Source organism: Talpa occidentalis, unplaced genomic scaffold, assembly GCF_014898055.3.
Source record: "Talpa occidentalis isolate TD23 unplaced genomic scaffold, MPIMG_talOcc4v2.1 talOcc4.6, whole genome shotgun sequence".
Classification (NCBI taxonomy): Eukaryota; Metazoa; Chordata; class Mammalia; order Eulipotyphla; family Talpidae; genus Talpa; species Talpa occidentalis.
In genome coordinates this window covers 104,920,068-104,935,091 of record NW_023604972.1, presented here as the reverse complement: position 1 = coordinate 104,935,091, position 15,024 = coordinate 104,920,068, and the positions used below count along the sequence as shown (strand labels likewise).

The window sequence follows — 15,024 nt, the reverse complement described above, 5'->3', positions numbered from 1 at the left end:
ATAGTCTTTCAGTAGTTCAATCTCCACATAATATTTTCCTACTTTGTTGTGGTTGATTTTTAATTCGATATGTTTGTGAACAAAGAAAATACTTGATAACATTTCAATATTCATGAACTTATTGATACTTGTTTTTTAACCCAAAATGTAGTCTATTCTGAAGAAAATTCCATATTCACTTAGAAAGAATGTGTTCTCAGATGTGGAGGGAGTTCAGTGCCTTATACATGCCTATCAAGCCCATGTGGTCTTTTTGTTTAAGGCTATTGTTTCCGTCTTTATTTTTATCTGGTTGATCTGTCCATTGGTAAAAGTAGGGTGTTGAAGTTCCCAATCACTGTTGTATTGCAGGCAATGTGTGTTTTCAGATTTGACAATAATTTCTTTGGTATTTTGATGTTCTTTCTTTTGGTACATATATATCACAAAGAGCTATGTCTTTCTGATGTATTGTCACCTTATTATACAGTGTTGATTTCTATAACTTGTTACCTTTTTTTAAGCTGGAAATCTATTTTATTTTCTATAAGTTTGGTTCCCCCTATCTTCCTTTGCGTTCCATTTGCTTGTAGGATTGCTTTCCAATCTTTTACCCTGAACTTATATATATTTTTGGAACTTAGGTGCATTCCTGAAGACAGCAGAAAGTTGGGTTTTATTTTCTAATCTAACCAGTCATTTTGTGCCTTTTAATTGGTGAGTTCAGTCCATTTTCATTTTCCATTAACATATGAGATTCTGCTATTGTCATTTTGTCCTTAGCTTTATGATTCTATTTCCTTTTTTTTTTTTTGGTGGATATTCTCTTCAATGTAGATAAAAGAGCGCCTTTTAACATCTCTTGAAGGGTGGGGGTGGCTACTGTTGGCAGACTTCTTCAGTTTCTGTTCATTTAAGAAGGCCTTTATTTCTTCTAAGGCATGAAGGTGTATCTGGTAAGATAGAGATTCCTGGTTGGCAGTTTTTCTCTTTCAGTATTTTGCATATTATCATTACAGTCTCTCCTTACCCACAATGTTTCCTCAGGTAGGTCAAATGTAATCTTAATGGGTGTAACTTTATAGCTTATCTGCTTCTTCCCCTAACCAGCTTCAGTATTCTTTGTCTTGAACTATTGGAATTTTCACAACTATGTGTCTTGATGTAGGTCTCATTGCATTTAGGTAACTATTTAGGTAAATAGGTATTTTTTATCTTCATGGACTTGTAAATTTAGTTCCTTCTCCAGGTTTGGAAAGTTATTTCCTCTATTATTTCTTTGAATGGTTTTTTTCGTTCTCTTCTCGCTCTTTCCTTTTTGGAATATTCACTATTATATTGCCTTTCCTTGTGGAGTTGGATAATTCTTGAAGTGTTTCCTCATTTTTCATAATTCTCTTTCTTCTTCACATAAATTCTTTATATATTACCATCTTTGGTATCTTATTCAATCTTGAATTTGGTCTATTCAACTTCTATGATTCTCTCCAAAATTTTTTAACTCCTTTATTTTTTTATTTACATCCTACATGTCATTATTTTAATTTTTTAAAAAGATTTATTTATTTATTTATACAAGCACTGGGTACAGTCAGAAGCATGGGAGGGTGAGAAAATTCACCAGAGCCAGAGCCGGGAGCAGAACAGGCAGAAGGACCAAAGTACACTGCTGAGGGGAGCAGTGGGTGCGGCAGGAGAGGTCTGAGCCCATGTGGGACCCTGGCGGCTGGCCCGGATCAAACCGGCACTGCACAGGCTGCGGGCAGCTTTGCAGCCCAGAGCTTAACTGCTGCGCCACCAGGGGAGGCCCTCTACTATTTTCTTATTTAAAGCATCTGTTTCTATTTCATTTCATAATTTTATTTCTCAGGGCATTCATTTGTTTTTCAGAGTTTTCTTATATATCTTTGGTTAGCTGTCCTGTGTTCTCTTCCAATTCTTTGGATTTCTTAATCATGGCAGTCTTGAGCTCTGTTTCTGATAGGAATAAAAGACCTTCCATATATTTGTGGTTAGATCCTGGAGATTTTTTTTTCTCTCTTTGGTGAAATAAATATCCTCTTGAGAATTCAGTGTGCCAATTGTTTTGTCTCCTGATTTTATAACTTTCTAGGTTTGTGTCTGTGGTACTGCTGAAAGCCTTCTTTGGGTTTCTGGATTCACTTCTCTGCAATCTATGGAGTTGCACTGTCACATTTCACAGTATCATTTTATGTTCCAAGGTAATGGGAAAGGGGGAGTACCATTCTACATCCTCTTCTTCATTGGGGTCCTGGCTCATCTGGGGCACCCAACTCTACACATTTCTAACCTCAGTTAAGGTTGTACATCACACTAATCAGCTCTCCCCTTCTCAGGATCACTGACCTGACACAGGACCACAGTTTCAAGATTTGCATGACAGGCTCCCACCTCTATCTCAGTCTTTAGACACCTCTTTACACTCACCTTTTGATGAATGAAGTTCAGTTTCCTCAGTGTCCTTTCATGGTCACTGAAGCACGGCCAGAGTTGGTCTCTGATGTCCAAAATGTGCACTAGATTTGCCCTACGTCACTGAATCCTCTGGGTCCAATGCCCCTCTGCACTATTTTCTGAGTTTCCTCCCAGCAGTGAAATAGGGAACATTCTCAGAAGCTGGCTTCCTTCTCCAACCCCTGTGTTTTCTGCCAGACAGCCTCTCTTATTCCTTAGTCATAGTGAAAGCATTTAGTCTTTCACCATTAAATATATTGTTAACAATTGTGGGGGGTTGTAAAAATGCCTTTTTCATCAGGTTTTGAAATTTCTTTCTGTTTTGCTTGGATTTTTTTTTTTTTTTTCAGATTTCTTTATTTATTCATACAGGCACTGGGTACAGTCAGAAGCATGGGAGGGTGAGAGAATTCATCAGTTGATCTGATTTTCTTTTATGAATGGATGTTGAGATTTGTCAAATTGTTTCCCGTATTGATATGATCATGCATTTTTTTTCCTTTCTTAGCTTATTAATTACTGTGTTAAATTTATTAATTTTGAAATGTTAAATCATGCTTACATTCCTTGGAAATCTCTTATTGATGAATATGATCTTTTTTGCATATTGTTGGATTCAATTTGTTAATATTTTGGAGAAGGTTTTTTTTTGTGTTCATGAGAAGTACTGGTTTGTTCTAATGCCCTGTCTGGTTTTGTTACTCAGATAAAGTAAGTCTCATAGAGTGAGCAGAGAAGAATTATTTTCCCCTTTTCAAATTTTTGGAAGACTTTGTGTACAATTCCTATTATTTCTTCCTTAAATGTTTGGTACAGTTGAATTGTACAATTCAATTGTATTGAAGCCATATGACCCTAGAGTTTTATTTCTGGGAGATTAAAAGTATGAATTCATTTTTTCTAAGGATACGTCTATTTTTGTTATTGATGTCTTAAGTTGTAGTTGTGTTTCAAGAAATTGGTCCCTTTAATCTAAATTGTCAAATTGATGTGGATAGAGTTATATGTAGTAATCCTTTATTATCCTTTTAATGCTTGTAGAGTTTGTAGTGATTTTTTTTCAATTTCTGATAATAGTAGATATGTTGCTGCTGCTGCTTATCCTTCTATTTCTCTCATCCTCTCTCTTTGTGGAAGTCATAATTTCAAGTATTTTCTTTGTTCCTTTTGTTGAAGTATTTTCTTTATGATACCAATTATGCTTATGTTGGATCTCCCTCAATACCTTGATAGCTAATATTTTTTATCTTTCATTTATTTACATGTTACTTTCTCATTTTCCTTAATATTTCTGTGTATTTTATTTTGCTGCTTCCAACATGATTTAATCAAACAAAATAACTTACTTCCCTTTCTTTGTATTGAGAGTTGAAGACAAGGATTTATTTTGACAATTTTTGATATGGTCCCTAGCAGTTGCATATTAAAATTTCTTAATCTTCTGCAAATCTTTTTCTAAAGCAAATATTTAATAATTAATAAAGCAATAAAATTTACTCAAGAATTATGACCATAACTATATATACAATAGTCATATCTCAAACCTATTTTGTTAATTTAGCATCTAATAATAGATAGAAGGAATATATATTTGGTATTATCCTTTATCAGAATTATTTCTTTAACAATTTGTTAACATTAAAAGTTTCATATTAAATTGCACTTGAAGGCTATAAATGGTATTTGATTTATAGTCATTATATTACTCAATATATCTAATTATTTATCAAATATCTGTTGCATAGTAAAATATTAACAAATAATAAAAGTGATAATTGGTCATTTACTTTTCCCCCTTGCTATTTCTTTTAAAAAATAATGTACACTGCTTTTCAATTAAGCAAAATTCTTTTAAACTATAATGAAAAATGCAATCTCAATCGCTCATCTCTTTTTTATCCAATATGATCCTCTATCATTAAGGTGAAGACCTTGGAATAGTTTTTGAAATTAAATATATCCATTTTAAATTTCCATTATCAAAGAAATTTATTGTCACCCTAAAAACAGTATACAACTAATGGAAGGCACCTGAGATCTTTTTAATATGTGTGAACATTTTTACAATTACATCAAACCCATTTTTTAAGGAAGAGTTCTTATATTTTCACTTATGAAACAAAAAAATTTTAGCTGCAACTCAGCAATGTAGACATAAATACAATAAATCTTTGTACTGTGTCAAGAAATGTGAATCCACTATCTATTACAGTGACTGCCTATAAACTATTAATCATTTGAAAAACTCAGAAATGAGATGTATATTAAATATTGATTATAAAACAAAATCTAGAAAACATGAGTTCTTTTTTCTGGAAAGCCTCTTGAAAGAATTAGGTTATAGCCCAAATAATATAGATTTTCAGACAAATATTTGAAAAGAAGGTTGAAAATGGAAAATCAACACAGTATATTTGAATTTGATCTTATTGCTGTCAAGTGTACTGCTTCATCAAGATTCAGAATAAATGAAAAATCAACTATATAGTACATGTAATTTTCTCCTACTGAGCAAATAATTAGCAAAGTCATGATTTCTCAACGTGGACCACAAATATACCTGTAGAGAATGTGACTAAGAGGTAGAAATGAGCTTTTATTCCCCCTTCCTCTATAGAACTGCCTATAGAACAAGAATAAAAACCCAAAAAGTTTTTTTTTCCTGCATAAAGTAATATTCAAGATCGCTTCTCTGTTGGAAATATAAAGGCAGAAACATGTAGAACAAGCTCCAGCACAGCTGGATTAACAATTTAAAAAGGAACCAAAGAGTACATAGAAGCATGCTCCCTGTAATTCAGCCACTTCACCCTCCTCCCCCTATTAGCACTTGGTGAGCATCAACTTATAACATAAAAAAACAGTACGCTTAGAGCACTTAAAGGAATCTTGCCAGAAATAAAATCTGGGTAGTATTCCTTAAGTGTGAGAATGACAGGTGCCCTCACACATCAGTGTTCAGCCTTTGCACAGAGCACTTAGCATTTTTCCTTTTTCTCTATAGTTTTAAATGTGTGGGAACATGTGATCAAGGTCCTTTTTATATTCAAAATGGGTCAGCTTCTGTCTAGAAAGTGTCTTATTGTCATGATGTCACCACATCTCAAGATTTGTGACCTTTTGCACCATATGGATTCATGGTATTCCAAGTCCTAGCTTACAGGCCAGAGGGCTTCTGTGCCCCGCTAGGGGGTATCAAAGGCTTTTGGACTGGAATTTCAAGTACTGATAGATTTGGAAAAACAAAAAGTAATTTTTATATATCCTAAGTACCGCCAGATGTCGCAAAGGCATCATTGATGAAACGGTTTTTATCCAAAATGTGGCACTTATATATGGAATACTAGTATTGTGTTTTAGAGCTGTAGAGGCCATAACAGGTCAGTGAAATGTCCTTCAAACATCTGATTTTTACATTCAAGAATGGACCCAGTGAAAAGATAACCACATATCTGACATTGACGTTACTACCATTTAGACAACCGATTCAATTGCCTTAGTCAGTGGGATCAATCAGGCCTTTATTGCTTTGCAAAACCACAGAAAGATATAGTTTTTCTTTAAAAAAATGATCATTTGAAACTATATCCTACCACTTTATTTTAACCATACTATGAAATATTTCACACAACATATAAACTTGCATAATTTCCCCTACCCCCTAAGTTTAAAATATTTTATGAAATGTACAAAATTATAATAACGAAAGAAATGGTGCTGAGTGAAATTCTGCTGAGCCAAACTGTATGCATAAATTGGCAGTTTAACAAGTAAAACTTGGAAGCAAGCATTTGATGATTGATTTTTTATTGAGACAGAACAAGCATGATAGTGGGTAAAGTGATTTTCCTTATTGAGAGAAAATATAGTGTTTTTCAACATGTCTCTAGTATGAATGGAAGCCTTGTCAAAAAAATGGAGCAACACATAATATCTTTAAAAAGGTGAATTAACATAAGTATATCACTTATTTTATGGATCAAATTTTATACTTGTCAGTTTTATTCAGAATGTCATAAAGTTTATATCATAAAGATGGTATTATTACCTTTGTTATGTCCTTAAAAAAAACCTCTCATGTTAACTGCTTTGTAAGTAGATTATGAAATATATTCAGTTGAACACATGCAATGATGAAAATTAAGGACAAATATGTATTCATGTGTAGATCTTAAGGCAACTCCCTGGTAATTTTAAGTACTTGAAATACATTATTCAACAAGTAACCTGCTGTATATTTGTGTGTAATGCTCTCTGCTTGAGAATACAAGAACTGTCAAGGTAAAAATAAGAAACATACATCATTCTAATTTAATTACAATTCATCAAAATTCCTCTATTGTCTGTATTATAGGGAGATATATAAACTTTCTTACAAAAATCATATACTTAATTAAGATTTGCTATTAGAAATTTTGCATGTATTTTTTGTTGCTTAGAATATTTGCATGCACACATATGTGTACATGCTGAATATTTAGTTTATATGTGCTCTAACTGCACCTGTTTTATAGTCACATCCATGGGAAAATTTAAATGATGAATATGAATTTGTTTATAGAGGGTTCTTTCCAACTTTGTAGATGTATATTTATTTCCAATTGTGTTTTATAGCTATATTTTGTAATTCTACTTAGCTGTGGATATATTATTCCCATTTGGAATTAAAATGTGTAACAACATAAGGAGGACATGCTTATGCTGTTTACTGGATTTAATTAGTAAGCAACCTGTGAATCTGTGGTTCTTATTACATTTGAGTATGTATATCTTGGGTCCATGTTCTATGTGAAAGATTATCTGTATTTTATTCTAAGACTTTATGTATATTTAACCTTTAATTTGACTAGCAGGTTGTATGATTTACATAAAAAATACATCAGCTTTGAATTCACTGAATGTTATTGGTATAACATAATCAATCATCTCTAAATGTTAATGGTGTTAAAGAGCAATGAGAGCATATGTCTTCTATTTGTAATCTTGTGGATTTATGAAATTATTTAGGATGTCTTAAGAGCATTAGATCATGACATTTCTCTGTGGTTAGATATTGAAATTTTCTAAATTGTGGATATCATTCTAATAGTTGGAGAATCTGCCAAATGTAAGCACTGGTTTTGTTTTGTTTTTTAACCATAAATTGCCTAATAGGTTCCTTGATGACTACAACATTCTTATAAGGAAAGGTATATGTAGACATCAATACAGTGCTTAAAATGCTATGACTTTGTCTTACTGTCTTTTCATGATCTTTTAATAAAATATGACTTTCATTGGTGTTATCCTAATTACATCATGCACACAATTCCTCAATGAAAATAAAAGTCAATATGTGAATGACAGCACTAAGGGGAAAAATAGGATTTCAAATGGTAAAAGCCTGCTTTAGTAACAAAGACTGAATCAATCCCTGTGTTGTATAGCAGCTTGATCATATCTTTAAAACTGATAGTAACAAAGAATATTTATTTGTTGCCATGCTATTGTAGGATTTATTTTTAAACTCAAATCCCAATTATCAAGAAAATTGCATCCTTTTTATCTCACAGAAGGGCATACTGAATCATAGCATATTTGGTTATTGGGACTATAATATTGTTACCTTGCTTGAAACACATGGTCTCTCTTGATATACAAGAAAAAAAACTGAATCCATTTCAATAAATTAATAGGGACGAGAATCCCAATCCATCCTTCTTTTCAGAGGTTCGCATACATTGTAATGAAATGCATTAGGAGTTTTCTTCACTTGAAATCCAAATGAGACCCATTTTGGCTCACACCCTTGACAGTCTCTTTTATAAGCGTTGCTGTCTCTGTTCTTGTGTGGGCCTAGTAAAATGCTTCCTTTGTAAGATGCACAGAGACAATATAATGCCACGAAAGACGAAGGTGTCAAAACACAAAGTTAGAGGCAATCTAATCAATGCCTCCTGATTTAGCCTTTGAAGGCTCTCTTCATTAAAACTCTTTAATGGTGAGGCTTATCTTGAGGTAGAGCTGTTACTTAATATTTTTCAGTGTCATTCTTTGGACAGTCATTTGTACCTTTTAAATGTATTTTCAGTATTCATTGTTTAGTAAATTGGATGTCTTGTTAGCATGGTGGTGGTATGAATGACTTGCATCAAAATGATTGAAGGTAATAGTGTATAAATTCTTGGTACATTTTTTTCCTATCTCTTAATCCACATCTTTCCCTCCGACAAAAATTCTTAATTAATTTTCTTTCTCAATATCAGGTGTAAGATGCCATTCAATGGTTTCCAAAAACAACCTTTTACACCTTTTTCTATATTCAAGAATCTAATTGGAAATTTAAAAAATAACTCAAAGCAATTAAAATTTTTACTTAAAATGTTTATTGGCGCTACATCTTTTTACTGAATATACTTTTCAAATTAATTTTCATTTTATCTGGAGCTTTTGGTAAAACAAAGTGAATTTCCCTGGAGTGATTGAAAAAAATCCCAATATGTCTCCTGCTCTCCTGGGTTTTTGTTTCTCAGTAAGTACATGAAGAATGTTGAAAGATGAGAGAGAAGAGATATAATAACACCTAGCCAATTTCATAGAAGCCTGTGAATTTAGGAATTTTGTTAATATAAGACATTCCTTTAAAAGGTTTAATTTTGTTAGGCCTAAATAAAAGTAAATAGAACATAATTTTTTGAATCTTCAGTTTACTAGCCCTTCCTCATAATTTGTTCAAATATAATAAATGAAAGTGTTAGAATTCCTTTTCTTTTATACAGAGACCAAATGACATCATGATTTTAAAAAATAGAATATATCGAAGAATCTCTTACTAATGACCTGTATGTCTGTATTTGCTCATATTATGTGTGATGTGTAAAAAGCCATATACACAAAACAGTTAATGTACTTTAGATTTTTCATTTGTTTCTTCACGGAATATATAATACTTCCTGTAAACAGATTTAACAAATACATATGCTTTTGGATCAGCATATTCGTATAAGCCATTTACAGATCCTGAGATATCAGGAGCATAATTTCATTTTAACATGCCCAACTTACAAAAAAAAATTAAAAGCTGCCCTTCCCATTCCAATTTACAATTATCAGTAAAAAAACTTTTTACATGAGGAAAATCGAAAAAGAAAAACATTGCAAAATCTATGCACATTCTATCTTGAAAATGGAAAAGAATTCAGGCAACTTTGACCTGATTTGTAAATGACTACTGTGGTGACTACAGCTGCTCTAGCTTAGTAATTATTTGTGATAGGTTGTTTTTGAGTCCCATATGTATAGGAGCTCCAGGCCCAGCTACCTCATTTGCTGGCACACAAACAGATTCTTCCAGGTGCTGAAAATTAAATTTTAATATATTATTTAAATATTAAGAGAATTACAGTTTCAGTAATTTTACTGCTACAGCTGGAGTGCAAACCATGCCTGTAGAATGCAGTGTGTTGGACAATTTAATATATAGGAAGTTGACAGTGATTTTTTAAATTATTAGCGTGATATTTAATAGATGATGGCCTTATTTGGCAATTAGTTTAAAATAGGTAATTAGTTTCTGATAGTTTGGGCAAATTATTGCAAAAAGTAAACTATTACTTTTTATCATTTTAGATTATTTGCCTAAAAAGAACATCTCAAAGAAAGAAATGTAAAATACTAAAAAGTAGATGGTTAAGAAATTGGTGTCTCTATAACTTAATTCATATGTAGTAGTCTGTCTGAGAGTTTTAAAACATGAAATACTTTTTGTCTATTTGATTTTTACTTTCTGATGAGAATGATCTCAATGTTTTAGAAAACTGAAAGTCAGTTCCAACCCCTAAAAGCCTAAAAGTCAAATGCATCATTAGCAAGTCTCTTGAAATTTTTGTGTGACTTTTGACCTGTTCACACCAGTAAAAACCAATTTAAATAATACATGTGTGTTGGTAAGCCACCCTTAGTTTGTTTGGATTTAGAGTAAGAAACATTTAATAATAAAATTTTATGTAGCAGTCATTGATAATTTAATCTTTAATGATATAATCTTTTCTAAGAATTATACACATGTAATTTTCCTAATTAAATATATGCTCTGTTCCACATGATTTTTAACATGTATAAACATTTGAAGACCATTAGAAAGATAAGGGATGTGTTAATGGATTGTTTTCCTGACCAATACTTTTGGAGCAAAGAGTGATTAACTGCCTTCAAAGCAGAGTTAGGTAAGAATTACCCATTATTGATTGTCTCTTGCATATAAAAATTTCAGTTTTTCTTTTTTTTTTTTTTTAAAGATTTATTTTATTTTTTTTATACAAGCACTGGGTACAGTCAGAAGCGCGGGAGGGTGAGAGAATTCACCAGAGCCAGAGCAGGGAGCAGAGCAGGCAGAAGGACCGAGGTACACTGCTGAGGGGAGCAGCGGGCAGCAAGAGAGGTCTGCGCGCCTTGCGGGACCCTCCTCCTGTGGCCGGGAGCAGTCGGGGATTGAACCGGCACTGTAGAGGCTGCGGACAGCTTCGTAACCCAGCGCTCAACCGCTGTGCCACCGGGGAGGCCCAAAAATTTCAGTTTTTCTAACTGAATTTGTGAGCAAAATCCTGGAACAAGGTCCTGAAGGTGTTAGCTCTATGGTGGTTCTGTTTATATGCTCTGGAACCAGGTTGCTTGTTCAGATCTCAGCTGTATCAGCTTTTGACTGTGTGACCTTTCATAGACAACTTTCAGTGCCGCCATGTTTTCATCTGTAAAATGGAGCTACTTTGTAAGATTGCTGTAAGGATTAGATGAATTCATAAAATGAGATTTCACACGGTACATGGTACAAAGTAAACACTCTGTAAATATTAGCTAGTTTATCACTAATAGCCATACCACTACATTTTTTAATACATGGTATGAATAAATAAAATGCTATACTCACTTTCAAATTCTTAAAGGATTAGCATGTGTTCAAAATATTTCTAGGTAGCCCTTAACTTTATGATTTGATCTATTAATATCAATAAACTACTCTTGGAATTTCTACTTTACCCTGCCCTTGGAATTTCTACTTTAGATCATAGTAGTAGGCCATTTATAGTTTCTTTCATAACTCCAGATACAGTGTGAAAAACTGTGACACAAACTGTCAAATAGTAAATTATTTAACAAAATCTCAGTAGGAAGAGTTACATAATTACTTCTTAAATCTCAGAACACATTTTTAAAATATGAGTAAAGAGTTTGTCAGCCTTTTCGTTTTTTTTTTCTTAGAGTATAATGCTAGAAAGTTCTGAACTGGTTTTGAGAATCAACATTAAAAAAAATCTTGCAGATTACATTCTGAATTAAAGGCCATGTGACATAAATTTTTTACTTTGTAAATTACTGTTTTTATGTGTCAATTAGTAAGATGTTTCCATTGTAAAATAAATGACTTGGGCTGTCAAAATGAACAGTTTTTGAGTTTAGAGTCCTTTATAAGTCAGGACTATTTCAGCTGAGGAAGAGCCAGTAGGATTTTGAACCTAATCCTTACCTTCATAAAATTTACACTACATTAGTAGAGAAGGCCATTAGGTGATGAATAAGTAATAACATAATGACAGGTAATACTAAAGGCATTGACATCGTTAAGCACAGAGTTATGGAAGGTAGGTGGCTTTTTAGATAGGAAAACTAGCGGGGAAAGGATCTGTGAGGAAGTGGTATTTGTGTGATGTGAAGAACCAGTTCTGAAAATTTCTGGGGAGCAACTCATCAGGCAGAGGTAGCAGCACATTCCATGCTCTGCAGAAATAGAAACAAGCTGCACATGGTCCAGGGAGAGAGAAAAGAAAGGAGACAAAGAGATGACCAGAGTGCACAGTAAGGTTTTGATTTTGTTTGCTAACCAGTCTCAGAGATGGTGTGACATTATCTTTATAATTTTTCTTTGATTGCTATGAAAATAATTGACTAAATGTAAAAAGAGTAGAATTAAGGAGAAAAGTTAGAAGACTGCAACAATAGTCCCAGTTGAAATGGTAGATGGAAGTGGTAAGAAATGGTTGAAGTTTGGCATCTATTTTGAAGATACTGCATTGGATCATACGAAAAATAGAACTTGAAGGATGGTTTATGGAGCGAGTATGAAGTATGGATGAAACAAATCAAGGTTATCTTCCAGACTATTGGCCTGATCAACTGTGTCAATGAGGGTATGATTTATTGAAATGAGGAAATGTGGGAGAGGATCAAGTTTGAGAAGAAAAAAAAAGAGTATTCTATTTTGGATAAACTGCAATTGTGGTGACTTTGAGGCTTCTAGGAGTAGGAGGTGGACATAGGAACATGAAGCTCACAGGAGAGATCGGAGTTGGAGTTAATATGGCCATGATCATAGTTTAGATAATATTTATAGGCCATTGTGGAGCTGACTAGGATCATCATGATTGAGGTATCAGGCCCAGAGCACTCTTACATCTAGGCATTGGTAGCGAGCAGATCCAATTAACAGACTGAGCAAGAATGGTCAGTAGATAGGAAATCGAGGAGAATGTGTTGTTTGAAAACTGAGTGAGGCCCTCAGGGAGGGAAGTGTGATCACATGCTGCTACCCATCTCCTGAAATCCATATTGGGCATCAGATCACAAATATTCACAGATTGTCCATTACTATGGGTCTCTTCTTTTCAGATGCCACAAGTCGGCCTATTTCCTTTTCTTTTCCCCTCAATATTAACCGTGGAACTGCCACCTACAAAATGTATCTGTCTTACCCTTCTCATCGTGGTACTTCTCACTTTGCTCCTGTTTTGATTTTGGACTAACCCAGGACAGCATTTGCGCTAGAAAGAAAACATTCTGTTGCTCCTCATTTCCCATCTAGTGCTGCTGCCTTGGTGCCAGCTTTCCTGGTCCTGTCTTAATCCTTTATCTCACCAACTTTCCACAATCCCATCCTCGCTGGTTCTTTTAAATCTTATTTTTGCTAATAATTATTAATGTTTTAAAATGTAGCAGACAATACATATATAATCTCTGCCTTCATTTTTTATTGGCATCACTGATATTTTGAATTTGGTATTTCCTCTAAAAGTAAGTTTGCATCTTATTCTCTGTACTCCCAGTCCTCAGCCTGCTATGGCAGTCACCTTTTACAACTCCCCAAAAATCAGTGAAACAGCATGGGGTCACCAGAAAGGGCAGATGAATGTTTTCTGAGGAAATTATTATCCATGTATAGTTATTAATCTATGGGTCAAGCAAATTTTTTCTGAGTAGCCTAGACCTACCAAATGATGCTAATATTGTTTCTTTGAGAAAATATATCGCAAGTTCTTAATAAGCAATTAACTTTCAGAATATAATCCATTTACACTGGGGAACTGCTTTGTATATCTGTAGCTATCTTGCCTAATTTTACATCTATTATATATAAATAAAGCCTATTTTTATATGTAATCTATATTAGACATAATTATTCATAAATCTACATTTAAATTTTCTTAAATATGCAAATTAGAAGTTTTATAGTGAAATAAATTCTATACTACTCTTAGTTTTATTTAATTATAATTTATTAAATCACAGAGCTTTTTAAATTTTGCCTTTGACTAAGTCTCTCTAATTTCTCTTTCTAAATTAATGAATTCAAAAACATTCCATTACAGAAAAAAATGGTACATAAGAATTAGGTATTTTTACATTATTTTATAAAACAAACCATTTTTCATTAAAAAGTCTTTAAATTTTTTTCTATATTTTAATGTGATATATTATAAAACCAAATTAATCATTATTAAGTATCAATTTGAATATTTATGGAGAAATGTAACTTATGTGACAAAATCAATATGCTTTATTCTAATTTTTAAAATATAGAAAATAGAGAGTTGAGCACAATCTCTGTATATTTTTTAAAAGGATATTTGTATGTATTATTTCATTTTCACTGCACAATCGCCCTAGGAGGAGGGTTGATTTTATCATTCCTACTTTACAGATGAAGGCATGCGACTTGGGAAGGTCACATTAGGTCTGGTTGTTAGTGAGAAATGTCTGATCATGTCATTCTGATCCCAAATCTAGGTTTCCTTCCACTGCTCTGTGCTGCCTTGTATTTTCTGAGGTAAATTGTCTTTAAGTTTTATCCCTGGAGTTGTGGAATGCACTATAGGTTTCAACAACCCTTTGTTTAGCTTGCTGGATGCCTATGGAAACTATTTAAGCCAGGAGCACCAAAGTCAATGAGCCACGCTGTATTTAGAGTAGATGTGTGCAGTGCTGGGCAAGAGAAGAAACTGGCATCATTGTGCACTGTGTTTTCAAAATATTTTAGACACTTAAAGGCAGGGTTTTCCTGTTACAACCCAAGATGGTGAGGATTATGTGAGACCACTTCTGGAAGGTTAGTCACATTTAGGAAGTAGTTCATTAACCGGGGAAGACTGAGAGGATATTGAGGATTGTAGTTCCTAGGCTTTTAGAAGCTCACAGGGGTGAGGACCGAATCTCCTGAATTCACCTCCCTGCTCCTCAGTTATGACCGTGGATGACTGAGAGGTGAAACCCTGTTTTTCATGTTCTATTATTCAATTTAGGCTCAGGAAAAAGAAACAGAAA

General features: G+C 33.4%; 1 protein-coding gene across 10 annotated transcripts in view; it reads left to right on the top strand.

The window, feature by feature from the left end:
• Window positions 1-15,024, top strand: part of KIAA0825 (KIAA0825 ortholog) — a 388,655-nt gene that overhangs the window by 239,666 nt on the left and 133,965 nt on the right. The window lies entirely within an intron of this gene.